The following is a 7,185-nucleotide window of genomic DNA, read 5'->3' as shown; positions in this document are numbered from 1 at the left end:
TGTTGGTTACACATGTTAACTGTAAACACAGTCTGAACAGACCAAACCCAAATCCAAAACTGCTGAAAAGCTGAAATGTTGATTTTTTAGTTTTTTGTGTTAATCTTTTGGTGTGAAACCCACATGTTTTCATTCTACAACTCAAATAAAAGAAAAGGCCTCACTGTTCCAGTACTTTTGGAGGAGATTGTAGGTAGTTTGAAAACAGGCAAAGAGACTAGAACATAGTGACTTGAGAGTTCAACAAACATACTGGACTCTGCAGGAACAGTACTTATACTAACAGGTGGAGCAGAGTTAGATGTTAAAAACAGGAGTGAGAAGAAATCAGGAATGGGGGGCAGGTGACAGATGAGACAGGTAAAGGAAAGTAGAGTGAGGGCCTCTGGTAGCAGAGCTGTTACACTGCGACTAAACCATGAACTAAAGGCCAAAACAGAAAGGCAAGAGCACAGTAGTGACAATTTGAAAAAGTAAGAACACAGCTTTTTGTTCTGATGCTCAAACTTTCCCACCTGCTATAAGAACCAGTGAAGAGTAAAGCAGTCTCTCCAGTTTTCATAGTTTCAGCATGTACTTGAAAAAAGTCTTTTGAGAAGAGCCACAGACTCTGCATCAGATGTGGCTATCTTTAGCTGGTAGTCCATTGCAAGATTTTTGTTGTTGCTGTTCTGGGAGTTTTTCCTTGTCCTCACAGAGAGCCTGAGCTGTGTCAAAAACTTGTGCTGCTGTGACTGTACAGTAAAAACCCTTTGAGACCAAATTTAACTTTTGATGGACTGTAATCAATGCATAACCTTACAATAATTTTAATGCCAAACTGAAGTCATTTGCAACAATATGTTTTATTATTTCATTACAGGTAATCAGAACTACAGTTTGTCATAATATTCTCATCTCATTCCTGGATCCATTTCACGGTCAGAGATCAGGCTATGAGCCGGAATAACAGGCGTATATATAACATTAGCTAAGACTTGACCTTTGATGGCGTCTCCCTAACCTACATTTAATCAATTTGCAGGTTAAAATGCTCATAACCTATGAAACAAATAACCCCAAACTCTCATGCAGTGATGCAATGAAAGCATGTTTTAAACATTTTCGCTCATCATTCAGTGTATTTTCTAAGAGATCTTGAATGTTGTTATTGTTATACTATAGATAGATAAACTGCATCCTGCAAGGTTTAACGTGTACATAGGAGAAGGCCGTAGGATTCATGATTGATGACTTTCTAGACAAGAAAAAAAAGGACAGCTAAATTTGCACGTCTTGTGGCTACATTACATTTTAGCCTCAAGACATTGAGACTGCTGCTGGTGGAAAAATTCTGATCTGGATCTCATTTTCCTTTTCAGTCCCTCCAGTGGATTTTAAAGTAAAAATGGGATTAGTGAAAAACATGCTCTTCTAATTAGATTTTCTCCACTTGCTGGTGCTAAAATCTAATTTATATTTGGAATCAGTGATTTTTTACATATACATTTAAACATGCATCTCCCTTTTTCATACATTCACATGATCGTATTATCTACTTGGGAACTTACACAATGGCAGGAACATTATTTAACGTTGCAGTTGAATGACAAGTATACTGTATGTGACTAAAAGCTTTATTATTATAAAAGTAGTTTGAAGTGTGTTTTGTTTGGAGGCTTTAACGTGTGTCACCACCTAGATACATATTGTAATTATCCATAGAGTTGTAGACTGCTCATAGACCTAGGTCTAGCACATCTGTCACAGTCAGCTAAAGTGTTTACCAAGCACACAGCTCTGTCTCTACCAACTCCCCAGTGCATAAAGGTCACCATGAGGGCACAACCTCCATCATCCCGCTTCAGCTTCCACTCTGTCCTTTCTTCAGTCTGGTGGGTCGTACCAGAAAAAAGATGAAGGCAAAGACTCGTGCTAATGAATTAACTGTCCAATTATAGATACCACAGTAGCACAGACATCCCCTTTCACTTTCATTTAGACACACTGGATTACCTGGATTCCTCTATTTACTTCATTGAGCCTCTCCAAGTTTGGCCAATCTGGCTGTTGTTGAGGAAAGCAATGAAGGGATTAAAACACTCTCAGGCTGGTCATGATTTTAATAGATCGCCAACTTTGTTATGAAAGATGTCAGAAAACATTCCTCGTATAGTCAGATTCTTTACTGCAAGACATTAAATGTGTGTTTTCTTTTTTTTTTAACTCGCAGCTGCTGTGTCTTCTAACTATAGAGGTTGCTGAGTTTTCTTTTATTCTTTGCTGTGACAGTTTAGAAGGCGGCTTGGCTTTATTTTACACCACAGCAGCTTGTGTCTTCATATTTGTATCACTAACTCCTTTTAAGTACCTGCTGTTATGTGTTGTTTTCCCCCTCATTATAGGCAAATTACTGCTTTCTCTTTGTTTAGTATGAAATTGTGAACCTACAGTAATGTAGCTCAGCAAACAGCCCGAGGCCCTTACCCACTTGAGCCTGACTCTCTCTTCCTGTCAATCACATACTGTATAATTGGATCAACAACAAAAAGACAATTCATGTCAAGGAAAGAAAATCAAATGGACACACACACACACACACACACACACACACACACACGGACGTATTAGGGATGTTCCCATAGAGGCACACATGAATAAAAAACATGCATAAAAAATAAAAAGAAATTATTTTATATATTGTAATAAACATACACATCGTGTCGTTCTGTATATTTCAAGGAAGAAAATAGCTTTATTTCAATCCTCACACATCACTAATAGCACATAAATGTCTTATAAATATTGGTCCATTTTAGAGATTAGAAATAGCATGGGTTTTTAATGCACTCTTAGGCAACACTGTTTGTCCCATTAAATATACTCAACTTGTAATTTTTCATTGTTGGTGGCTGAATCATTTGGTTAAATATCTGGTATGAATGCTGAGTAAAGACTCGCTTGATGTGTAAACACAAAACAGGACAGTTTTTGTGCAGCGTTCTGTGAATCAGCCCATTGAAACCAAATTCAGAGCTGTTAACTGAATGAATTTCTGGCAAAGCACATTTTTGAAACAGATAAAACCGCTCGAGGTACAGTAAGTGTGGCTTCTTCAAGGTAGACTCACAGGGAAAAGTGACAACTGTAGCGCGGTGTGCCATGTAAAGCTACACTTTGTTGTTTTATTTATTTAGATGGTAAATTACAGTTGGGGAGTTTTATGACAGTGCAGCGCAAACCAGATTTTAAATCACCCCTGATGTGCCACTTGAACAAAGGAGAATTACGCCCCACTGGTAGCTTGTCAGGCGTCTTCACAGCGCTGGCATGTGCAAATCCTGGAAGTGAAGCGGTGTCTGTCATGCTTGTCAAAACATTATTCTGAAACCGTCTCATTCAGCGCAGGGATGAAAAACACACCTTGTTCCGGCGCTTTGTTATTGTCATCTACAGTAAATACACTGACACATGTCCAATGGAGTAGGAACTTACTCATCATTCATCTGTAACAAGTCCATCAGCGACCTTGTGCAAAATAAATTCAGTTTTATAACACAGTGTTACATCAGCAAAACGAGGGCTCTATTACTTCTCTAGTTTTCAGTAGACGATTGTGGCATCTCAAGGTACCGTGAGGATTTAAAGGATGCTGTGAAACACAACCACATGCTAACCTGTTTTTTACAGACACATAGAACCATATATCTTCCCGAACCACATCAAGGGGACATATTTTACCCGTAGCTTACATTCCTCTACTGTAGGTCTATTTTTAAGTGAAGAGTTTCCATGGTAACCTGAGGTGCAGGTATTGCTTGTTGAAAGTGTGTTTGAGGTCTAGCCACAGAGTTGGAATTGACTAAAATAAGAAAGAACCAGAAACAACAACCTTACTTGCAGTCTTCCTTTTTAGCCGGTGAGGACATGAAAGAGAAATGTTTGAACTGGTGATCTGTAGGAGACAGGTGGTAAGGGAAGGTGAGGATACCAAACTGTTGCTTGATAGATTCAAGCTGAGATTTTGGCAGCTTTTGTGAGTTAGAAAGCTTTGTCTCAATTCCACTGTTTACCTTCAGGGTATTTTTATTTCAGAGCCAGCCCAAATGTTCATTATAGTGTGCAAGCAGAACTCCACGCTCTTAATTTGAAGGGCATTACAAATTGACCCAGACATGTGGGAAAAAATAATGAGTGTGTTGTGTTTAAGGCGAAAACAGGAAAAGAAAAGATTGATATTTAACCACTGAAGTGCAGGAGCGAGGAGTATCCAGCCTTTCTTCTCCAAAGCCTTCAGGATGAAAGAAATGATGACTTGGCTGTCAATAAAGCACTTCAAGACTGCTGTGATTGGGCTGAAGAAGTGGTCAAGAGAGAGGGGGGAAACAACAATTGAACTGATTAGATTGCCTGCCAGCAGCAGCAATGGAAAAAAGAAAATTAAGTTATTCAATAATCAAATAAAAACCTGCTATATCTCAACTCCACTGCATAAATTGACTGCAAGCATCCATCACTAATATCTGTTTAAATGTGAGCATCCTTAAGTGATAATAGGAACTCACACCTTAGAGGAAAAATCCGCCCACATGTTTTATATCATTTTATATTTCATACTTTGTTTGATTAATTGTTGTATATAAAAGGTTTTCACTACTCACAAATTATAAGGGCATAACAATACATTTTCCAGTCAATATTTCCATTGTTTACGTTGGTGCTTCTCCTGAACCTCCAGTGTGACATGAGAAATAGTTCACCTGGAAGCATAAGCACAAGGGACAAAGAGGTGCAAATTTACTCAACAGGACTGTGAACACAGCAGCGTTGTGTAGAATGTCCAGTCTTTCTCCAGCCATAGCCTCAAAGTGTCTTTATGTTTTACTAATCCTACTTTTAGCCTTTACTTCAACTGGAAATGTATTTACACTTACCATTTTGTGGGCATGTTTATCAACTGGAGTATGAGAGGAACAAACCTAATAATAATAGTATATTTTACTTGTCATTACTTGGATTGTGTGCCCAAGGACAATTTAACACTTGGATCACAGGAGCCAGGGGATCAAGCAGCTGAATATGTGATTAGTTACACTTAACTTCCTGAAATCATAATTGAGTCATGGCCCCCTCAAAAAGCAAAACTTCTCAAAATCTTTCATTCACTTTAAATGCCTTAAAATAACGATTGTGACATGTTCATGTATTTCATGAAAGTTACTGGAGGCGAAACTGAAAAGTAATCCAGCATTCCCATGCTTAGTAAAGGTCAAATGTTACTGTGTTTACTACTACTATAGAAGAATGCTTCCTCTGATGAAAAATGTGCTACCAAACTCCACAGTGGTTGTAAAAATCTCAGCCCAGTGGAATTTATTTGACTTGACTTGAAAACAGTAGCTTCTTTGGGAGTTTCTGAGTGTATTTGTCCTTTAAATCTAGGATTATTTACAGAACTACTGCTGTTGTGCCTCGCAAAGCTGTGAGATTAGAAGTGACCACTGTTTGTAGACCATCAACACAGACACTGGCAAATCAGTTGTGAATTCCACAAGGCCAAACTGCATTAAAAACATAAAGTAGAAAACGATAGAAAAGAGGTGGCTCTAGAAGGGTTTTCATCTGACATCCTGACCTTCAACTGGACCAAGAACTCAATAAAGTTTATTCCAGATTGATGTGCATGACTTCAGCAAGGAAACTGCTTTGAAGAATAATCTGAGCACACAAATCCTGTCTTTGAGGAACAACACGCTGTGCAGACTTTCAAGCACCGCAGAGCTAGAACAAGTCCTGGTCCTGATGCCATCAACAGCCTAACCTAGAGGAATTGTGCCAAGCAGCTTTCACAAACATTTCCAAATCTGTCCCTCAGCCAGCAAAGGGTGCCGACTCTGTGGAAACGGTCAACTGTGGTCCCTATTGCGAAGCTCTACCACTCCAGGTTACTGATTGATTATAGGCCTGTAGCATTAGACCCCTTGCAGTTCACCTATAGAACCAAAAGGAGAGTGCAGAAAGCCACCACACCACTGCTTAACTACATCTATAAACACCTGGAGAGGAATGGACTCTGAGGTTTATTTGCTGCCTTCAGGTTCTCTCTTCAGCAGCCACGAGCCAGAACCAGCAGATACAAACACTCTTTCTACCCTCAGCTATCAGTATGGTGATCTCAGAGAGAAGACGGCGATGAAGGTAGGAAATCTAGTTATGCACTGTGACACAAAATGTTCCACAAAGTCTTTCTGGCTTCACACGCTGAAAGACAACGTAAGTTTTAGTAGAAAACATCTTTACAGGATGAACATAAATGTGTTTTTTCTGCAATAGTATTTGCACATCAACAAGGTCAAAGAGCCTGCTGCTCAGGATTACAATACACAACTGTAAAACCTGCTATATATTTACTAAAATATCCCTGAGAACCCACTTCTAGTTGATTATTCTTTTATTTGTTTGGTTTGTTTTGGGCAATTTTCTTTAAAGGTCCCATTCTGATCAATAAAGAGAACAGACTCAAGAACAAATACACAGTACAATGACTCCCATTTCCTCTGTTACATTACACATGGTTTCAGCTTCAGGTTTGGAGCTAAATGGGAGAAAACGTAGAGGGAATTTGAGCAGGGCGAGTTCCCAAAAGCTCCAGTGGTCTGTGTAGTCACTTGACTGTAATGCAGGTCGACACAGATGAGGCATAAGGAGTTCATCTCTTCAGCAACACATTCATGTTCGAGGTTGCAATGATCCAGAAATTTAAAAAAAAATGTTGCCAGTTGTAGCTATTACAAATATATTTGTAAGTGACCCCTCAATAACTATCATGCAGGCATTTAGGTTAATGCTCTGGTGAGTTTGAACAGAAGGTTTAATACTGACATAAAGCAGGAATTGTTCAGTTTTAAGACATCCATGTTGCCTATTTTGATGTGATTTAACATGGTTGTTTTTCATACGGTGTTTTCCTGCATCTTAAGGCTGCTGTACTGTACTGTAGATCAGTGCTCCTGCAGAAATCTAGCACGTCTTGGCTATTCTCTGAGTTATATTTAGTCAAAGAGCATTATGAGTCACAGACATTGTTTCTGTGCCTCTTGTGTTGCTAATCTGGCCATTCGCTAAATCCCTTTGATTGTCCTGCTGCAATGAGTCAGTGGGTCTGCAGGTGTAGATTTATAATGTTTGGTTCCCCTCAGTCTTATC

This window comes from Anabas testudineus, chromosome 15, assembly GCF_900324465.2.
Source record: "Anabas testudineus chromosome 15, fAnaTes1.2, whole genome shotgun sequence".
Taxonomy (NCBI): Eukaryota; Metazoa; Chordata; class Actinopteri; order Anabantiformes; family Anabantidae; genus Anabas; species Anabas testudineus.
This window is presented reverse-complemented; position numbering follows the sequence as displayed.